Source organism: Schistocerca serialis, chromosome 3, assembly GCF_023864345.2.
Source record: "Schistocerca serialis cubense isolate TAMUIC-IGC-003099 chromosome 3, iqSchSeri2.2, whole genome shotgun sequence".
Taxonomy (NCBI): domain Eukaryota; kingdom Metazoa; phylum Arthropoda; class Insecta; order Orthoptera; family Acrididae; genus Schistocerca; species Schistocerca serialis.
Genome location: NC_064640.1, coordinates 5,881,716 through 5,904,174, shown reverse-complemented (window position 1 = coordinate 5,904,174; position 22,459 = coordinate 5,881,716).

Sequence of the window (22,459 nt, the reverse complement as noted above, 5' to 3'; positions counted from 1 at the left end):
AGTTGGTGTGATAAATGGCAGCTAACGTTAAACGTAGAAAAATGTAAGTTAGTGTAGATGAATAGGAAAAACAATCCTGCAGCGCTCGGATACAGCGTTAGCGGTATGCTTCTTGATACACTCCCGTCGATCAAATATCTAGGCGCAACATCGCAAAGCAATATAAGGTAGAACGAGAGTGTAAGAATAGCAGTATGCAGGGCGAATGACTCACTTCGGGAGATTTTAGGAAAGTGTCGTTCATCTGTAAAGCAGATCGCATATGGAAGAACACTTGTACGACCCATTCTTGAGTTCTGCTGGAGTGTCTCGGATCTCTCCCCCTCCTCCCCCCCCCCCCCCTTCCACCTCTCCTACCGAGGTCGGATTAAAGGTAGACATGGAAGCAATTCAGAGGCGAGCTGCTCGAACTGTTACTGGTTGGTCTGATAACAACGCAAGTATTACGGAGCTGCTTCGGCAACTCAAATGGGTCTCCCGAGAGGGAAAGCGACGTTCTTTTCGAAGAATTCCACTGAGAAAATTTAGAGAACCGGTTTGTAAAGATGACTGCAGAACGAGCCTACTACCACTACGGTTCACTGTGCGTAGGAACCACGACGATAAGAGAGGAGAAATCAGGGCTTATACAGCGTTTTCCTTTGCTCTATTTGCGTGTGGAACAGGAAAGGAAATGTCTACTAGAGGTACAACGTACCCTGAGCTACGTTCCATACGAAGTATGTACGTACATGTAGATGCAGACTGATGGACTGATACTCTTCCCACTTTGTTTGTATCCGGCAAAGACGTATCAGGTAAAATCTCATATGTTAGTAACAACCAGAAATTTGAAAACGCCTGTACAGATGCAGACAACACAATAGTAGGAACGATGAACTCTCTATTCAAATGTTCCCTTACTAAGGAAGATCGAGGAATACTGCCTCATTATAACTCTAGGACCACTGCACAAATGACTGACTGAGATGTTAGTGTCACAGACCTTTATAAGATTTTAAAATGGTACAAAGATTTGCAACTTCCTGAAATGTAAAACTGTGCACCCCACAAAACTCAAGGACGCCGTATCTTTCGACTACAATATCAGTGAGCCACATTTGAAGTCAGTCAGTTCATACAAATATCTACGTGTAACAATTTAGGTGCCCATGAAGTGGAATGGAGTCATCACATCATGACGGTTGTAGGTACAGAAGATGACAGCCTATGGTTTATAGAATACTGAGGAAATGTAACCTTTCTACAATGGAAATTACTCTCGTAATATTAATGCAGTACATCCTTTAATATTGCTCACGCGTTTAGAAGCCATATAAAATTCGAAGAACACTGAAAATATTGAACATATAGAAAGAGAGGTAGCACGGTAGGTCAGAAACTTTTCCGGTTCACGGGAGAGCGTCCTAGAAATACTGAGAAACTTGAGCTGGTGGTTTGGAACTATTCCCCGAAAGCTTACTTCGGAAGTTTCCGGAACAAGTATAACGCAAGCAAGCAATCGAGAAATAAACTGTAGCCCCCACGTATCGCTCCCTCAGGGACCGCGAACGTAAGGCTAGACTAACTGCACCGCGCACTGAGGCACTTAAGAAGTAATTCTTCTATGTTCCATACACGAATGGAACAGCACGAAACATTAGTACGTGGTACAATGGGTACTTACTTCTTCCATGAACTTCACAGTAGTTTGCACAGTGTCGATGTAGAAGTAAACATTTTGTGCCACATCTAGGCATGAAACAACTTGTCGCTAGTGCTTTCTTAGCATTTTGAGTGCATCAGAAGAAAACGTACGCTAAAATAGCTACTTCTGTGTGACGTAATTTCTGAAATCTACGAAAATAAGTCATCAAATGAGATCTGAGTGACTAGTGATCAAATAACAGCAAATATGAGCTCGAAATTCGAATGTTATGAAAAACGAAGAACAATTTTAAATTATGTAAAACACAAAATGCCGACGGCCTTGCCACAGTGGTAAAAGCGGTTTCCTTCAGATCATCGAAGTTAAGCACTGTTGGGCTCGCTAACACTTGGATGGGTACCGTCCGGGTGTACCGAGTGCCGTTCGCAAGCGGGTTCACGCAGCCCTTGTGAGGCCAATTGAAGGGCTTCTTGGTTGAGAAGGAGCGTCACCGGTCACGAAAACTGATGATAACCAGGAGAGTAGTGTGCTGACCACATGCCCCTCCGCATCCTCATCCGGTGACGCCGAAGGGCTGAGGATGACACGGAGGCCGTTGGACCTTCGAGCGCTGTTCGGACGGTGTTTGTTTGATGTAAAACACAAAAGAGGTGTAAACACTTCGATAACTTATTGTTATCATGTCCTGTATAACTAGATTCACTCTTAGACACCTGCACGCAGTATGGAGTCAAAACTCTAAAATATAAATTAAACTGACGGAAAGAAAAACGATACTCTCTAGTCTACGTACAGTGGCACATACACCATCCGTTTTGATTCTGCAAGCAGTAACTCTGCTGAGTTTAGCCGGCCTTTGTGGGCGTGCCGTTCTAGGCACGTCAGTCTGGAACCGCGTGATCGCTACGGTCGGAGGTTCGAATCCTGCCTCGGGCGTGGATGTGTGTGATGTCCTTAGGTTAGTTAGGTTTAAGTAGTTCTAAGTTCTAGGGGACTGATGATCTCAGAAGTTAAGTCCTATAGTGCTCAGAGCCATTTGAACCATTTTTTCCGCTGAGTTTAGATGTGAGCAGTATGCGCAACATCTTTTCCAGGATATAACCGTGTCCCGCTGACTTGTATGTACTCTTGTTGAAGAACTTCAGCCATTTGAACGGAATCACATTGCGCGCCAGCAGGAAGCTGGATAAACGTATCAACGGATTGCTGTACACGTTGGGCACTATGTATTGGTGGTTTGTCGCTGCTTTCACGAGAGGTCTGTGGAAAATTTCCACACCTGTAGACCACGTGCTGGACGTCCACACAATGCAGACGCACCTCAGGATCGATGCAATCTAGGAGTAGCGGTGGCCGACCGAACATCACCCAGGGAAAAAATCCGGGCACACGTTACACCTGGTGTGCCACCAGAGACCGTTAGGAACAGTTTGTTTCTAACGGCACTAATATCCCCCGCGCCTTTTGGCTAGTTACCATTGAAATCACGAGCATGGCTACTCTGGTGTCTTGAAAGTGTTGAGTGGACAGTGGAAAGGCGCTCTGCTGTCAGTGATGAGAATAGTTTTTGTATGTACACGAGTGATGGACATACACGTGTGTGGGGAAGGCCTGATGAACTGCCTATTCCGGAATGCATTCGCCCCCGACATACAGGTTAGATTCCATGTTTCATGGTGTGTGTGTGTGTGTGTGAGGGGGGAGTCAGGGCTTCATTCACAAGTCACACATCACGGTCACAGCAGAACAAAATTACCAGTTCCCGCCACACTTCACCAGCTGGTATCACCGTGACACACCATTTCTTCGACAGGAAGACGATGCACTTTTTCAGCAGGGCAATGCATGCCTACATATGGTTGCTGCAACGTAACATGCTGTCTGTGGTGTTAGCAGAACCATGGTTAGCAGGGTCACCAAATCTCTCGCCAAATGAACAAGTATGAGACACAGTGAAGCGGGAATTTACTTGTCCTCTGGAGCTTACTGAATTGCAACAAAAGGCGCAAGATGGTCTATCGCAGGATGCCGTCCTGCACCTTTGTGAAGATTTACATTTGCATGCGTTACATGCGTTGCCATCAGAAGGGGATGCGTTTTGTATTGATTCTATTCATTCGACTGTTGGGACATTCTTTACTGTGACATGTGTTTTTCATTTAGTCTGGATTTGTTATCATATACTCCTAAAATGGTGAACTACCTGTCACATCACTTGTTAGTAAAATCACATTGTACTTGAGCAGATGCCATTTGTTTTTCATTACATGACGGCAAAATTATATTTAATTTAGAGTTGTTAGGTGCTCGTAACCTTGAGTTCATGTGAAAACAGGAGTCCGTTATATTTCGTTGTCCTGTTGAGAGTGGTGTCAATTCCTCCTTCATGTTTAACAGCTCGCTCACTCAGTTGGGAAGAACACGCAGTTCGAAAAACATTACAGCAAGGTATTTTCACAATAAAGAGATTTGTTATATTTGTGTTAAGTGCTGGAAAACCTTCTGAAACCATACACAACAGTATCGAAAAATTTTCTGACTTAAGGCATCCTATAATACTTCCGACATCTTTTGGTATCGTTTTGAAGCAGACGTTACACGAATGGAAGGCGTCTCACAAGAATATCTGCGACTATTATTCTGGGGATACTTCATGCGCAAAAATTGTTACTTTGGTATTTGTTCGATATTCAGCTTTCAAAAAGACAATACATGGTGTCTAAGGCGAAACGCTTACTTCCCGGAGTGGATAAAATTGGTTTCGCCTTGGCGTTGAGCTGCTCTAGAGACCTACAGGCCACTAGCCTGAAGATGTCTACACAACAAACATGAGATCTACTAATACTGGCAACCGGATCGACACCTTAGCTGCTCGGTCGGGTATGCTGAGTTCGACTTTGGTCACTGGTGCGTATGGACGTCAATCGACCGCCATATGGTGTATGCATCCGCAACAAACAGTCTGAAAAAACAGATAACGATAAATGCGCAATCAGCCAGGGCGGCTGACAGATAGGTGGTGTGTGTGTGTGTGTGTGTGTGTGTTCTGGGAGCCGCCCCTCTGCCGACGCTTACGTGGTTTTGTCACGGCTTCAATTGATAGTGGAATGCGTTTCCACGTACGATATTGTCAACAGCACGTGTGACGATACGCAACACTGACCCAAAAGCGAAACAGGACGTCTTTCTTAGCTACAACAAAATTTTTATAATTCACACATGAGGGAAAATAGCCCATCTTGGCAATTCGTGTTTTATTTCATAGTTAGGAGTCATTCATATCAACCCATCGTCAAGTACACTAAGACTGGAGGGAAAATAGTAAACGCCATGTATCTACAAATCGTGTACAATGTGCGTTGTTATCGTTTTAACGGTTTGAGTCTAGTGTTTATGAGGTAGACGAGAAATGGAGTGGCCTATACCTAGAGGCACGAGGTAAACTTCCTGAAAGCGCACACAGGCTTCCTGGTGAACCAGACCAATGGTCATGAACCGTACGTGCGAACTGGTTTCGTGCCGGTTCGCTCCACTTACCGGAAGGTATTACGCTTCGCGCTAGGCAATTCGAGCACAACACAGCTATTATGATATGAGTAAACATTCTTTTTTCCTAGAAAATATAGATATGAGAGTTGAAATCATCAGACCTTTTCCTTGTGCAGGAAGGTTCACTACCTGCGGTGGGGTGTGATAGATGGGTGTGTATGTCCTTTGACAATCTGTTTTTAAAAATAATGATGCTATACTCTCTACATCTATATCAATGCCCTGCAAAATTCTACGAAGTACGTGGCTGCGGGTACTTCTTACTGTATCAGAAATTAAGTTGCGTTCCATTTATTGAATATATAGACATTTTCCTTGTATATTTATTGACGCACATGCAATCGGATTCGGGTCAAAATACTTAGACCCCTTCCCTATGCACCTTAAAGAAGCTGCCAAAAGTTGACTCTCCACCACAATGCCACTCAAAACCCCTGTCGCGGATAGGTCACAAGACGACAACTGCTAGCCCGCAACCGACCGGCAAATTTTCTTCCCTTCCCATTCATGGATGGCGCGTGGAAAGAATGACAGCTAGTACTCCTCTATGCAAGCTATTATTTGTCTGGATTTATCTGTGCTACCTTTGCGTAATACTTATGTATGGGACTGGAAATTATTCATAGTTTAAGCTCTTAAAGACGGTTCATGAGGTTCTCTCAAAATGTACGCCATCTTCCTTCCATTGTCCGCCATTTAAGATTTTCGAATACTTTTGTTACACATCTTTGCCAGCCAAAGAAACCTGTGAGCATTCACACAGCCATTCCTTGCAGACGCTCTAACGTCAACCTGACCATGATTCGAGTCTCATACACTTAAGGAGTAGTCAAGTGCCAGCCGTGAGGTATCGTCGAGAGGTCGCGGTGCCACGCCAAAGTTGGCAACGCGAATCGATACCACAGACAGCGAGAACTCGCTACAATTGACAACGACATCTGTAGAAGACCACGCCTCCATCTCATCAATAGCAGCGCCCTTGCACTGAGGTCAATATAGTGTCGAATTAGCAAGAGCTCTGCTCCTGTTCGGGACATAGGCTACGGCAGTCAGCATCCTCGACTGGGACCAACGAGTAGTTCCAGTTTCAGATAAACTTGTGGAAGTGTTCATGTTGAACATTGTACCTCAAGAGAACAGTTTGTTAATTAGTGCATCAACTGAAGCTTTTCTAGTCCATGACAGCTGGAATTTATCCAATTCGCCTGTGGCAAGGATTTGTGTCAGAGTTAAGATAATCTTTTATTCATTAATGTAATAAAGTGGACTAACATTTCATGTGTTGTAGCTTGATGAGCCTTCTCCCAGAGCAATCAGAGAACCCACAGTTGTGGCCAGAGGAAAGTAGTTTCAGCAGGTCACAACAAGCTGGACAAATGTCTTACTTATAGTATCTTTTGTTGACCAACTACGATTCCTCGGCATACTAGCAGTGAACCATAGCCTGACATCCACTTTACCTGCAACTGTTCCTATCTGATCGTTCCACTTCATACCTCGACACATCGCCCACCTTATTACTCGCAGATATGAATATGACTGGACTGTCTAGTTGTCAGACGATACCAAATTTTAAGCTTTCCTTCAATAAAGAGCAGGCTGCCTGTTTTTGCACGACGCTGAAACCTTGTCATAGTCTAACTGGAAACTGATACAATTTTTACCATATTTCCTCACAAATAACACCATTTGCTACAATCCTACGATAGCAACTAATACAATTTGCTAACTCGTTCATGTATAACATGAACATCAACAGTCTTATTAAACTCGCTTTGTATAATCCAAATAATTGGATTACATTACACATGACTTTTCCGCCTTGACTGCTATTAAATACACACTGCCTGACAAACAACGTAAAGCACCTAGAAAGCATTGTCTGATGTCAGTGTAACTTAACACTCATAAACACCACCGGCGGGTATGTGAATGGTTAGACTTGCAATTCTCTGCGAAATATAGAACAGTCACCACAGTGGATTAGTGTTGTTCGTGATTAGCGTTGTTACCCGGTATGGTAACATACATAAGAGGCTTGTACAGCGAAGATATATAGTGATTACTCTGTAGGACACGCAGATGCCGCGTACTAGTGTGAAACAGAGGTATCCGCAGGTGACAGTTTGAAAGGGGCTTCATTGTAGGTCTCCATTTTGCCAGCTGGTCGAGTCGTGCAATATCCATATTTATGGGGCATACAGTGGCCCGTGCTGTACAGCATGGGTGCATGAGAGCATGCATACTTATCGTCAAGGATCTGGTCGATTACGTCTGACTACAAATATGAAGGACCGCCGTATTGTGCACGGCACACGTAGACCGTTCACATCTGGGCCTGACACACGAAAACTAGTAATGGTCCCCTGCAACATTCTGAGTCATCTCGCACTATTGGTCAGGGCCTGGTAGCAATCAGATTAAGGAATTTCCGTCCCGATTCGTAGGCTGCGGACAACACCGCAATACGAAGGACTGCGTTGGGAGGGTACCGTGACTGGGAATCATGGACCACTAACGAATGGCGTCGCACTGTAAATGAATTGACATGATCGTGTAGCATTGATGCCCAGGAATCCCCATCCGGAGAAGTTCAGCCGCAGAGTTAAATGTCTTTTCAGTTGACGCCATACTGGACAACTTCCGTGTCGATGACGATGAAATGATGCCGAAGAAAACACAATACCAAGCGCGAAGAGAAAAAATCTCCCTCCCCTCCCCCCCCCCCCCCCAGCCGGGAATGGAACCCGGTCCTGCTGCTGGCAGGCTAAGGTTCAAAATGGTCCAATTGGCTCTGAGCACAATGGGACTTAACTTCTGAGGTCATCAGTCCCCTAGAACATAGATCTAATTAAACCTAACTAACCTAAGGACATCAGACACATCCATGCCCGAGGCAGGATTCGAACCTGCGACCGTAGCGGTCGCGCGGTTCCAGACTGTAGCGCTTAGAACCGCTCGGCCACCCCGGCCGGCGCAGGCTAAGGGGACAGACTTGGCGTCGCATAGTGTTCCGCTACGAATCGCACTTGTGCCCTAGCCTGGATGACTATTGTCGGCAAATATGGTGGCGATCTGGAGAGAGATCCAATTCATCCATTGTTCTGGATAGGTACAGCGGTGTTCCTCCTCGGAACATAGTGTGGAGATCTATCGGGTATTACTCCAGGTCACGGTTAGTAGTGACAGAGAGAACTGTGGCGGTATGTCACAGAAATCCTGCGTCCTCATGTTCAAATGGTTCAAATGGCTCTAAGCACTATGGGACTTAACATGTGAGGTCATCAGTCCCCTAGACTTAGAACTACTTAAACCTAACTAAACTAAGGACATCACACACATCCATGCCCGAGGCAGGATTCGAACCTGCGACCGTAGCAGCAGCGCGGTTCCGGACTGAAACGCCTAGAACCGCTGGGCCACAGCGGCCGGCTGTGTCCTCGTGTGTTATCTGTCATGCTGCAGTATCGTTGTGCCATTTTTCAGCAGGACAATGCTCGTCAACACATGGGACGTATCTCTACTAACCCTCTGAGTGATGTTCAGGTACTCTCGTGAGCAGTGTGTTCCTAGATGTGTCCCCGAGTGTTCATGAACAGTACCAGCTCAGACCTCAACTCCGTTCCACTACCAATATCCAAGATATCAGGTCCAGATGCAATAGCTGTAGGCCAGTTTGTCTCAGGTGACACCCTTTCCAACCGAATCAGTGTACGCATCCCGGCTAAAAGTGGTGCAACGTCATATCAGTATGTACGTTCATACCGCCAAGTCCCTAATAAATTTAACAAGATTTTTTAATCGCTGAAATAATGTCACAGGTCATCTCAACTCGTGAAGTTTCATTTCTTTTCCTCCTGCATTTCTGGGTGCTTCACTTTTTATTCCACACTGCATTTTTGCTTTAAATTGCTGATAAGCAGTATTTCGTGACGGACACGATATTTACATGTATTTCTCATTAGGTTACAGCCCAAGACATTAGATCGTGTGAAACTTCTGCTCTTTTTTGTGAATATTAGGCACTTTGGAGACGCACTCTGATTGTGAATCAATATACGTTTTCTTTTATCAGTGGTCAGATGAGCTTGAATTACTATTTTAGTGCCACGCTTTCTGATTCAGAAAGACGTCTACGAAACCGATTTCCCACCCCAAATGGCAATCATTTTGATTTTTGAGTTGCATGACTTCCCACGTGGTGTTGGAAGCACAGGGTAAGATATTTCACAGATGAGCATCGTCTTTGTACATTTATTGTTATTGTTATTGTTGTTGTGTTCTTTACTCGGAAGACAGGTTTAATACAGCTGTCGATGTAGGTATATTATCTGCAACACTCCTTATTTCTGCATAACTTCCGCCACATACATCCATTAGAACAAACTTACTGTATTCGAGCCTTGGTCTCCCTGTAAAATATTTACCTTCCCCTCCTTCCCAAACACACATCCTTCCATTACCATATCCATAATACACTCCTGGAAATTGAAATAAGAACACCGTGAATTCATTGTCCCAGGAAAGGGAAACTTTATTGACACATTCCTGGGGTCAGATACATCACATGATCACACTGACAGAACCACAGGCACATAGACACAGGCAACAGAGCATGCACAATGTCGGCACTAGTACAGTGTATATCCACCTTTCGCAGCAATGCAGGCTGCTATTCTCCCATGGAGACGATCGTAGAGATGCTGGATGTAGTCCTGTGGAACGGCTTGCCATGCCATTTCCACCTGGCGCCTCAGTTGGACCAGCGTTCATGCTGGACGTGCAGACCGCGTGAGACGACGCTTCATCCAGTCCCAAACATGCTCAATGGGGGACAGATCCGGAGATCTTGCTGGCCAGGGTAGTTGACTTACACCTTCTAGAGCACGTTGGGTGGCACGGGATACATGCGAACGTGCATTGTCCTGTTGGAACAGCAAGTTCCCTTGCCGGTCTAGGAATGGTAGAACGATGGGTTAGATGATGGTTTGGATGTACCGTGCACTATTCAGTGTCCCCTCGACGATCACCAGTGGTGTACGGCCAGTGTAGGAGATCGCTCCCCACACCATGATGCCGGGTGTTGGCCCTGTGTGCCTCGGTCGTATGCAGTCCTGATTGTGGCGCTCACCTGCACGGCGCCAAACACGCATACGACCATCATTGGCACCAAGGCAGATGCGACTCTCATCGCTGAAGACGACACGTCTCCATTCGTCCCTCCATTCACGCCTGTCGCGACACCACTGGAGGCGGGCTGCACGATGTTGGGGCCTGAGCGGAAGACGGCCTAACGGTGTGCGGGACCGTAGCCCAGCATCATGGAGACGGTTGCGAATGGTCCTCGCCGATACCCCAGGAGCAACAGTGTCCCTAATTTGCTGGGAAGTGGCGGTGCGGTCCCCTACGGCACTGCGTAGGATCCTACGGTCTTGGTGTCCATCCGTGCGTCGCTGCGGTCCAGTCCCAGGTCGACGGGCACGTGCACCTTCCGCCGACCACTGGCGACAACATCGATGTACTGTGGAGACCTCACGCCCCACGTGTTGAGCAATTCGGCGGTACGTCCACCCGGCCTCCCGCATGCCCACTATACGCCCTCGCTCAAAGTCCGTCAACTGCACATACGGTTCACGTCCACGCTGTCGCGGCATGCTACCAGTGTTAAAGACTGCGATGGAGCTCCGTATGCCACGGCAAACTGGCTGACACTCACGGCGGCGGTGCACAAATGCTGCGCAGCTAGCGCCATTCGACGGCCAACACCGCGGTTCCTGGTGCGTCCGCTGTGGCGTGCGTGTGATCATTGCTTGTACAGCCCTCTCGCAGTGTCCGGAGCAAGTATGGTGGGTCTGACACACCGGTGTCAATGTGTTCTTTTTTCCATTTCCAGAAGTGTATCTTGATGCATTTATCCGTGTCCTATCAACCGATCCCTTCTTTTAGTCGCCGGCCGAAGTGGCCGAGCGGTTAAAGGCGCTACAGTCTGGAACCGCACAACCGCTACGTACGCATGTTTGAATCCTGCCTCGGGCATGGATGTGAGTGATGTCCTTAGGTTAGTTAGGTTTATGTAGTTCTAAGTTCTAGGGGACTTATGAACACAGCAGTTGAGTCCCATAGTGCTCAGAGCCATTTGCACCATTTTGAACCTTCTTTTAGTCAAGTTACGCCAAACATTTCGTTTCTTTTTCGATTTAGAATCAGTACCCCCTCGTTAGTTACGTGATCTACCTATCTGATCATCAACATTCTTCTACAGCACTACATTTCAAAAGCAGCTATTCTCTTCTCGACTCAACTTCTTATCGCCCACTTTTCACTTCTATACAAGGCTACACTCCAGACAAAAACCACCAGAAAAGGCTTCCTAAATCTATATTCCATGTTAACAAATCTCTCTTTTTCAGAAATATTTTGCTTGCTGTAGTCAATGTATATTTTATATTCTTTCTGCTACAGCTATCACCATTTATTTTGCTACCCAGATCTCGAAACTTATTTATTACTTTTAGTGTCTCAGTTTCTATTTTAATTCGCTCAGTATCGTCTGATTAAATCGACCACCTCCAATTTTCCTTGTAACTTCATTTCAATACACTTCAAATCGGGCATTGAAATCAATAATGCATGCTCACGACGCATGTGACTAGTACCAAACGACTGTTTTACATTACAGCAAAAATTTAACTCTTTGTACGACGCAAATTTTGAACTCGAAAAACTCGACGGTAGGATAATTTTTAACAGCATTTATGTTGCTAACAAACGATTCCTCCCAACAAGAACGTCTTAGATCGATAAATACGTCGGTCAATAGCCTGTCGTTTAGTTCGAAGAGCAAACGATTTTAATGTGATGGTTCCTAGTCAGCGTCTGTCGTCGTTTCCTGTGATAAGCATCGCAGCGTTCTTCTTTATGTCAGACTGCATCGAAGCCAGCACAGCGAAACTTCAGACAATCCACGGGACCGTTCGCCTACGCTTAGGTAATGCATCAGCCGTCGAGAGAGCCTCAGGCTGTGCCTCCTCACAGTCCCATAGCGCAGCCCTCTTATACCGCTTTCGCAATTACGCAATATTCGTGTACGCCGCAATAAGACAGCCAGCCAACAAATACTGGTACCGAAGGTGTACAGGTAAATGGAATACGTGACGCCGTTGTTAAACTTTTACATGTCATTTCCGCCTGTATTTGGAGCAATGCTTTGATGCATTAATAATATCAAAGAACTCCGCTTGCAACAATAGGATATTTGGCTGTGTTCTGCAAATTATCTGAAACGGCTGAGTATGTCATTTTATGCTCATAAAAAGTTTTTTTCCACTTGAATGTCTGTATGTCTTTATAAAAAAGGAAATGAAATACAAATAATTTGAAAGCCCACTAAAACGTTCCATTCCATATTGTACAAATAAATCTATAAAAACTCCTAAAAAGTTGTTTTTGTGCGTTCCAGAGTATGAGAAGATGCGTAAAATGTGGTTGCACTGTAATGTCAAATTGCCACCATATCGACGCACACGTTTACTAACTTAATTAAAAGTGTGTCGCACTGTGAAGTTAACATTAACTTACTTCAGAGACATGCTTTCCCACTATTGAAACGAAGGATAGTTTCACTTAACGAAATTAAACTCCTAGTGAAAATTGTCGTTTTACCTAGCTAAACTTCAATTATTCGGTAACTCAGTTGATAGAGCGGTAGACCGTCGAATTTTATAAGATGATGTCCTTATACCGCTGGTTAGAATCTAACCCGGAAGAACATTTTAACTTATTTGTAAACTGACATGACAGTCCTCTCATATGAAAACCAAATCGCAATTACAAAACTTGACCTCACCAATCAGAAACAGAATGTAACAGCTTTTCACTTACTGTTTACATGCGCTTACATTTACAGTCACTGTTCACAGACATCACGTTCTAAAAGATATTTTTCAGTTAATGTGACCACACACTTTTTACTTCATTAGGAACAATTTTTTATCTTCGTACCGTCCAGCTAGGCTCGTTAGTGTTTAAACTTTTACAGTGTCATCATCTTACATATAGATGAAATAAGTCTGCTTCAGGCGATATCGTTGTTTTATACTCACAAAAATCGCAGCCTTTACGTTTGTGTCACCTGCAAGTTGTACACGCCTTATATCTCTCCTGAAATCCTTGTCGTCCTACAGCTCGTTGTACTGTGGGAGTGTGGTATATCTTATGTACAGTTTAAATACTGAATTTTTGTAAAGTCTCTTAGTAGTTTAGTGTTTGTAAAGCTTGCAATGTATCGTATGGGAGAAAGGGTTGTGTAAGATAGGTAGTAATACCTTGTAAATTAAAGAAATTTGGGGGATGTAAGATGGACAAAAGTGTGCACAATGTTTTATTATACATGACGTCATCAAGAACGATGCATCATCATTGCGGTCATATCGAGAGCAGAACTGAGTAGAGCGGTTAGGTATGAGAGGAAGGAACATTGAGAGTGGGTGCCTGCTACGTCAGCTTTCGAGATGACGAAAGGAAATGCCTTGGTGGAAGCAACAGCCCAATAAGATAAGACCTCTAAGGAACAGTATGGGGATGTATGACGAATCCTGGATACAGACAACATGTGACATGACGCGATCTTTATTCATGTGGAAGTCACATACGATCTTCTTAACAACAGTTTTGCTGAAGTACTTGGTACTTTGCACTTCTGTCCTAAACTGTTTAGAGCAGCATAAGGAGATACGATAGATGGCCACCAAACCAGAATGAAGGCGAACATGTTACATCAACACGAACGAATGTTTGAATTCACCGGAAGAAGAAGAGGCGCATTTCTGTAGCTGAATGTACAGAATGGCTGAAACTATCGTCATTCCATACAGAATCCAGCAACTGTGAAATATTCTCTGAACACTCTTGGGAGTAAGCAAGTGAATGGTGGAAGGCAGGCCAATCTATTCTGATGAACAACCTGATGCAATAAAGAATACACAACGATTTGAAAGAAAATACCGTAAGAACGGATTACACAATAACAAGGTTGAGCAGGTCTTAAATCTCAGTTCCCGGTCCAGAGAATAACCAAGGCAGAAGTGAGAAGACAGCAAGATGCAACAAGAAAAGAAGATTCAATGCAGAATATTAGGAAGAAAGAAGACCTGGGCTGGAAGAAATCAAGAGACCTTTCTAAATCCCTTCCCATACAACACCATTGTTGCATCTACCTACCAACAAAGAACCCAAATTTAACTGTTCCAGCAATACAAATGCACGATATTCCTTGGAAAATTGAAACACTTTCAAATGTCACACCGAGAGATGGGAGATGACTATGCGTATGAAAAACGGGAGACGGATTAACCAGCGATGGTTTGGTATATGGATTCGAGGACTGACGAAGAATACAAATGTTATGCTGCTAATAATAGATCTCTAATATAATTTTGCCATGAGTACATGCGGATTGGAACAAAGGGAACCAAGCATTAACAATACACTCATACCTTCTGCAATCTTTCTTTCTGCTGACCGCTATTCAATGCTCAGAGGAAACATGTCGAGGGACATGAAGATGAAGTTGATGACTTCAATGAACGACATTGAAGATATATGAGAAAAGAGTGTCTCTGATCGACTAGTATCAGAATAAACTGTAAAAAAGTTCTTTTACAAATACAGAGTTTGTTATTGTATAGGAAAATATTTAATTTTTGAAGATTTTTGTGCAAGAAACAGATTTTTGTTAACAATACCTTTGAGTTTTAATCTTGACAGATCAATAATATGTTCTTGTATTTCATAATTTTGTACAACACATCTAAGATAAGAAAACCAAACGTTAATATGTTCTTTGGCGGCTAGTAATGAGTTTGTCCACATACAGGATGAGAACAAAAAAGGGTTATCCGATCTGATGATCTTAATTTAATATTTACGAAGTAATTAGTAGTATTAGGAATTTAATATTTTTGTAAACCTCAATGAATGATTTAGTACTTCTGTAAAGTTATAATGCGTAAGTTTAAGATTTTTTGGTGATATAAATATGTTTGTGAACGGGATCGTGCTTGTAAAGTTATGAGAAGGATGCTGTTAAGTGTAAGATAAATTAATAAATTATGGTAAGAGATGAAACTTTCTACAATTATAATTGCCATAGAAGCTAAGCCAAGATTTAGACTAAGCTGTATGTATTGTAAATGGGGTGGATAATTTTAAAAGAAGGTTTCCTCAACTTCAACACATCTCCATCATTATTTACAATAAGTCTTGATGTCTAAAAGTTAACAGCCTCAAATTAAAAATTATGAGTGGTACAGATTTATAGACAATCAGTAATTTGCTTACATCTAAAATTAAAATACACACAAACATAAAATGGAAATGAAAGGCTTCATAATATTTAAATAATTGTATTAAATCAAAGAATTAGTAAAAACACGTTAATTTTTGGAAAAACATTATTTTAATTCTCAGATCAGTAGTATATGGTAAATCCATTGTGGTGAAAAAAAAAACAACAAAAAAGCGACTGAAAGAAACACTGCTAAATTAAAATAGAGAGTTGGTCTATATAAATACATAACAATTGCTACATTCAGCAATTAAGAACAGTTTTGCACTGACTTCAATCAACTTCTCATCTGTTGGTTGATCCAGCGCAAAACTGAACAAGGAAGGAGGAGAATATGTATGTTGACAGCTTGAATGAATATCAATTTTGCATCATATAAGAGGGATTGTACAAGAAATAACAAGTAGCTGAATATGTCAGCTGCCATAAATCAGTGACAATGGGCAGATATGTTTATCAAAATTTACAGCAAAGGGATGACACTCAATTCGACAGTATTAACACACCAAACGAAATCCTGCGTGTCAATAAGCAGAAGGCGAAAAAAAGCTGCTGGAGGAAATGTTATACTTTAGGGGCAGATGCGAGTTGCACCGTCACGGCCTGAGTACAACGGAATGCTTCCCAAACTGGGTTGGTGACCCATGGCGAGAGCGGAGAACGAACGCACAGGGCGATAAATGGAGGAGAGCAGGTATCAGGCCAACGCTGTTTGCGACGGAGAAATTCTTTAGAAAACTGTATTGGGGAATTTCCAGACGGATACAAACAGACCAGCGACACAGCTGATCACATGAAATGCTAATGGTATGTTCGTGATGTATGCATGTAACCTTTAGGCGTCAGGAGCACAAAATGTCCGATTGGCTGAAATAAACTCGGAAATAGTAGATAGGGGCGATATTTCGACACAGTTTAATGTTAGGTCCTTTGCGTTGAGAGATGTAGTTTCCACTAGATGAAAGGAACGATTCCATTGGTCTAAAAAAGGCGTGACGTGAAGCATGAAAGGCACAAGACCGAAAACTTCGCGAACTCTCTTCTGAACCACCGTCAAATGTAGAACAGCGTGCATGATTCTCTGTATGACTCCAAAAGAGGAATTTTGTGTGAACACTGTGTTCACTTTGGCTGACATTCAGCTAGAAATTATCTGAAGAGTCATTGAGCTCCAGTAGCAGAGAAATGACACACCCACCTAGTTAATTGTTCTTGTGAGAACTGAGACGCCATTGAAGTATAGACGCTGCACCATTTATGCACGTTTATATCGCCATATTTTCCAGGCTAGGGATTGGTGCATGTTTTATCGTCTAATGAGAAACATAGGACAGCTTCTGCTGATGAAATCAGTAAGGATTTTGATTAGCTTTTTATAGAATTTTCGGAGGGCGAAAGCAGCCATGCAGCTGACAGCTCATCGCAGCTAAGGAATATGCCGCTAGCAGAGGCATAAACTTGGTTTACCAGCCTGTGTTCACTGTGAACTCGACCTATCTTGAGTGATCATTTGCTCATCTTGTCACAAGAAACTAACCATCCTCTGCAGACTTGATTGTCATCCAAAATAGTACCAAACTTGGAACCAGAGTCGGATGATTTGTTATAATCTTGGCCAACTTCATGGTGTAGTTGTAAGAATAATCTTGTAGAGAACCTTCTGTTTAAATTTAATATTGTTGTGCTGAGGGTTATTTCCACTAAACAGGATGTAATGCGTTACACGGACAACTGCCCTGTAAGTGTAATGTGACAGTCATTGTAAATTCGTGCACTTCTTTGACAATAATTCTGAAATTAAACGAATTGTATATAGCTAAACACTGATGTGCTCTGTATTAGAACAAGAGTCCACACCTAACCCCAGTAACTGATTCTAGTGATGCTAACGCACTCACAGTGTGTGTTTGCTGATGTCTGACAAACGTGATAAGGAGTGGAGTGTCAGAAAGTTCTTATCATTTGGGAGTTTGTAGGGAAGCAGCCTACTCACGCCGTAATAAATGCACATCAGTCTTTCCAATGTGTGCCAGCCAGTCTGCTGTAACTAGCTCTGACATCATAAATGTTGCGCAATACTTTAAAAATCAAATAAATAACCTAAAATGTTTCTAGCATGTCAGGAGTAATACTAAATCAACATGTGTTGAATGTCAGTTCAATAACTTTAACCATTTTCGAAATTTGGACGCTTTTCTGTAAAAATCATTGGCGCAACAGAAAAGAGCTAGAGATTTAAAAATTTACACTTAGATTCCTTTTCAATAATTATTTAATAGAAACAGTACATTGGATCTCACAAATTAAGATTTTAGTTGAAATTCATAATTTTCTGGTTCTTGTCTTAAAACTTAAGGAAGCAAGATAGATTAAGTAGGCTAATAAATAAGGCTAGGATGTTTATATTTAAGTAGAATGGAGATCCGCTATAATCATAAAGATGTGAGAAGTTTCATTTAAATAACTATAAAACTATAGCGATAGCGTATCTCAAAAGGGCAAGTTCAGAGCTCGTCTACTGCGTGCAGTGTAATTAAATTAATTCTGTCGCCCAAAATATTTAACTTAGCCACGTCAAAATTTTATTATGATTACTTACCTGTGTGCTGAATGCATATTTAAATTAAGAGCTTCATCGGCCATCAGCAAAAGACGCAATGATTTATTCGGTAACTTAATGTGGTGCATTACTAGCCCAGCGGCTAGTCGGGAGAGCCGATTTGATCAGGCGTTCCCTTAGGCGTCCGCACCGCGGCTTTATATATAAGAACGCTGCGAGAGGAAGCAACGCCCCAGTTCTCTCCAGACGCTGAATAGCACGCCATCTGTGTCGGGAGTCGCGTCGCGTCGGTATCATTGCTACAAACAGCCTCGGATGCCGTATTAAGTTACTCGAGATGCGCGTAACCATGAAATCATTTACGAGTGAAGTGTTAATTCTGGGATGACTTTAATTATCTATCTTCAGTTTGCGTATTGTCGTATTTTCACGTGCCGCCGCGGGACAAACATTCTACCATTATTTAGCGTGGCGTTTGATCAACCTAATCATCAAATTATGGCGAGCATTCATTTAAATATTTAATTTGGACAGTTATAGTTGCATCTGCGCATTAGACTCTGAACTGCTCTGTTAGTCAGATTGTGTGGATTCTTTTGTTTTCATCTGTGACTTTCAGAATACAGAGAACGTTTTACACGATCGTTTTTGATTATAAATCCCAGACAATCTCCTAATTCCTCAGAGCTATAAGCTGTAACTGTAAGTGTATTCTCAGATGAAGTGGGCACTAGGAATTCTAATTACAGGCTTCACGTTTTGCTAATCACTTTCTGGTTGCCAAAATTGTAGTTAGAGAGCCAGTGTTGAGAACGGCAAAAGACAGCATAAATAACATTTTAAATAATAGGAACATTTAACAACAAAAATATCCACCCGCCTCCCCACAAGTTTTTCTGCAGCTCCAGTTGTGATTTTAAGAGTGCAAGTAATATACGTGGGAGTCCGTTCTTGATTTCTACTTCTTGTGGTAAATGCCCATAGACCTTCAATAAATCCGACTAAGTTGCTGGCTGTTTCAAGGATTTTGTAAGATTCTTAACTATGACGGCAGTGCATTTTGTCTCATAATCTATCAAGCCACTTTCAGTTGACGGTTTTGTTAACTGGCGTCTGGCTGCACGGAGTGGCATCCCTTTCCAGATGAACCACATTATATACTCTTTTATTTGAGCAATATATTGTAACTCTATGGATGTTATTTTTGAAAGGGACAACATACTGACATATTGTATCATTTGAATAAGATTAAAGTTCCTAAGGCGCCTCTTGCTTTCCTCACCATTGATTTGGAATTATCCTCAACCACTTCGTTCATATTTTTCTTCTGTTTAACGTCGAACACTTCCATTTCGTCACATGCTGTGAAGGTATTTGGCGTGAGTTCTGAAGTTTTGTTCAACCACAGGAGCCGGATTTTGTTGTTGCTCCCGCAGCTTACTTATAAGAACCAATTATTTCTGATATCTTCCTAATGTCATGATGTTGCGTGAGTACAATTGTTATATCGTCGACATAAGAGTTAAGGGCGAATCTTTGTGCACCAACATTTATTCTAGATAAGTAGTTGGTGACTGAGCGGATCGCTGGCGGCAAAGAAATTATAAACAATGTAATGGGTAACGGGCATCCCAGTCGGACTGAGCGCTGAACTGAGAATTCTGCCCTGAAGTAACCGTTTATTTGTATTTTGGAGACCATTGAATTCCGGTCTGGTAACAATAGATCTATTGTGGCCTGTGGGAAGTTATACCTTTTCAACACATTCTTAGATATTGGTGATTGACTTTGTCAAAGGTATTTTTCTATGTTGTTGTTCAACAGTCCCACTGTTCCGGTTTGGTATATCCGTGACAAGAAGGTCGTGTCTCTCAGAGAGCAAAGTCCACCAATGATCTTCCTGTTGGGAACACTACACTTTCGGCCAGGGTCGGTTATCTCTAGAAGAGCCTCTTTTAGCCTTGCGGCTATTAAGAGCGCCATTGTTTTTGAGTCAGCTCAAAGTCATTATTCTTGTTGGTTTCGAAGTTTTGGGCACAAGGACTGTAATCTCCGGTTCATTTTGTGAATATATTTGAACGCTCTTTGTTTCTGTTTAATAACCTCCACGAATTCCGCTTTGATAATGACCACAATGCTTTGTAATATTTGTACGATATGCCGTCGATGTCGGACCCTTATTCCGTGGTGCTTACTGTATAATTTCTGCAATTTCTTCTTGGGATATGGGCTCTATCAACGTAGTGACATTTTCGTTTTTGAGGGAAGTCGTGCAGTGTTGTAGCAAACTTGCGGTCTTAGCAGGATCTAATGATTGTTCTCGGAAGAGTCTCCGAAAATAGTCTTTAATATCATCCATATTAATGGTGTTGTTCCTGTTGGAAGTCGTTAGGTTTCCCACAAACCTCTTCCGTTCTCTGCTGACGTGTGAGATGCTATATTTTTCGTCTGATATGCATCTCTTATTTCTACAAGTGATTATTTTGCCTTCACTTCTTTTCCTGTAGTTATAGGACATTTTTGAAATGTCGTCAGATCGCGAGATCAGTCTTTTCCGTTGTCCACTTTTCCTTGGAGCTCTCGAACGATCACGTAATATAATTCGATGTTTTTCCTCATAGTCTCACTCTCCCTATGCGCTACGTTTCTTAACAAATTCCAGGATTCACCAGTTCATCCCATCATCCAAGATCTCTACTAGAGAACCACTTTCGATGAATCCATGTTCGATAACATTCACAGACTTTTGTTTTTGCCCACTCTCAACGTTGAGTACCTTGCAATTTAACTTCCAGTACCCCCTTCCCATTACGGTGGACCGCGGTAAGCCTTTCATTTTAACGATACCTGCATGGTGGCCCAAGAAGCTGACCGGGATTACTTCATAGTCCTGCAGAGCTATTTCTGTTGTGGTATAAAATCTGTCTAGTCTCGAGGCTGACAGTGGAGATAGATACATATAGTGAGATCGCACGATGGTTAGTAGATCTATGTCGTCCGTCAGTTTTAGTTCTCTAATAATGGTATTTAAGGTGCCGCAATTAGGGGCCGAGCCTGTTTTGTCTGCCGGTCTTTAAACACAACTGAAATCTTCTCCCATTATTATGATACCCTTTGCGTGTCTCATCAAGTATGGGGTAGTTGCAGTAAAAAGAACTTTACTACTTATGTTATGTGTTACTGATGGGGCATAAAGGCTTTGATAACGCGTCCATCCGGTTGCTTTTCTAAGCTCTCTAATTCCAGTGCCATTCTGGTTAAGATGTCAGTTTCCATATTCATTCATATTCCCCTGCTTAGTTGCCTTGTCCGGATTCGTTTCCAGGAGTTTCACTTTCCATTTCTCCTTTCTCGTCGTCTTGGTATTCTCTTTTCGCATCTTTCTTATTTTTCCGAGGTGCCGCATTTAGATTTTATAGTCTTTTGGTTGCTAATAATTCTGTCTGTCGCCTTAACTGTGTGCTTTGCAGATCGTGTGGAGACACTGAAAGCAGTTTCCGCACAATCTTCTACTTTACTTACTTATTTACACTCTCCAGTCTCAGTTGCTGTGGTTGCCCTCGCTGTTGCTGTGTTGTTGTCTGTCGTGTTGTTTCCTGCAGTGGTTGGGTTTACTTTCCTGATGTGGACAAATGGTTCAAATGGCTCTGAGCACTATGGGACTCAACATCTGAGGTCATCAGTCCCCTAGAACTTAGAACTACTTAAACCTAACTAACCTAAGGACATCACACACATCCATGCCCAAGGCAGGATTCGAACCTGCGACCGTAGCGATCGCGCGGTTCCAGACTGAAGCGCCTAGAACCGCTCGACCACCACGGCCGGCTGATGTGGACAGTTCAAGGGTCTCGCCACGTGTCGTTGTCGGGACTGAAGAATATCTGTGTCCGCTTGACTTGGTCCGCAGCTCGTGGTCGTGCGGTAGCGTTCTCGCTTCCCGCGCCCGGGCTCCCGGGTTCTATTCCCGGCGGGGTCAGGGATTTTCTCTGTCTCGTGATGACTGGGTGTTGTGTGCTGTCCTTAGGTTAGTCAGGTTTAAGTAGTTCTAAGTTATAGGGGACTGATGACCATAGATGTCAAGTCCCATAGTGCTCAGAGCCATTTGAACCGCTTGACTTTCCACCTCAGTTTCGGGTCCACCATGTATTGCTGGAACATTATCGGTTTTCTGTTTGCTAATTTTTCTTCATGATCTTCTTCAGAGTCCTAACTGCCCTTTTCTAATGGCCGTTTCTTGATCTGATTTCGATAAGAACAAGGAAGACTTTCACTTTCTATGTCCGTTTCGTTTTCTTGCTCTTGATTTGAGATTTCACAGACCCTGTAGCTGTTTTCCTGAACAATAGTTGCAGCT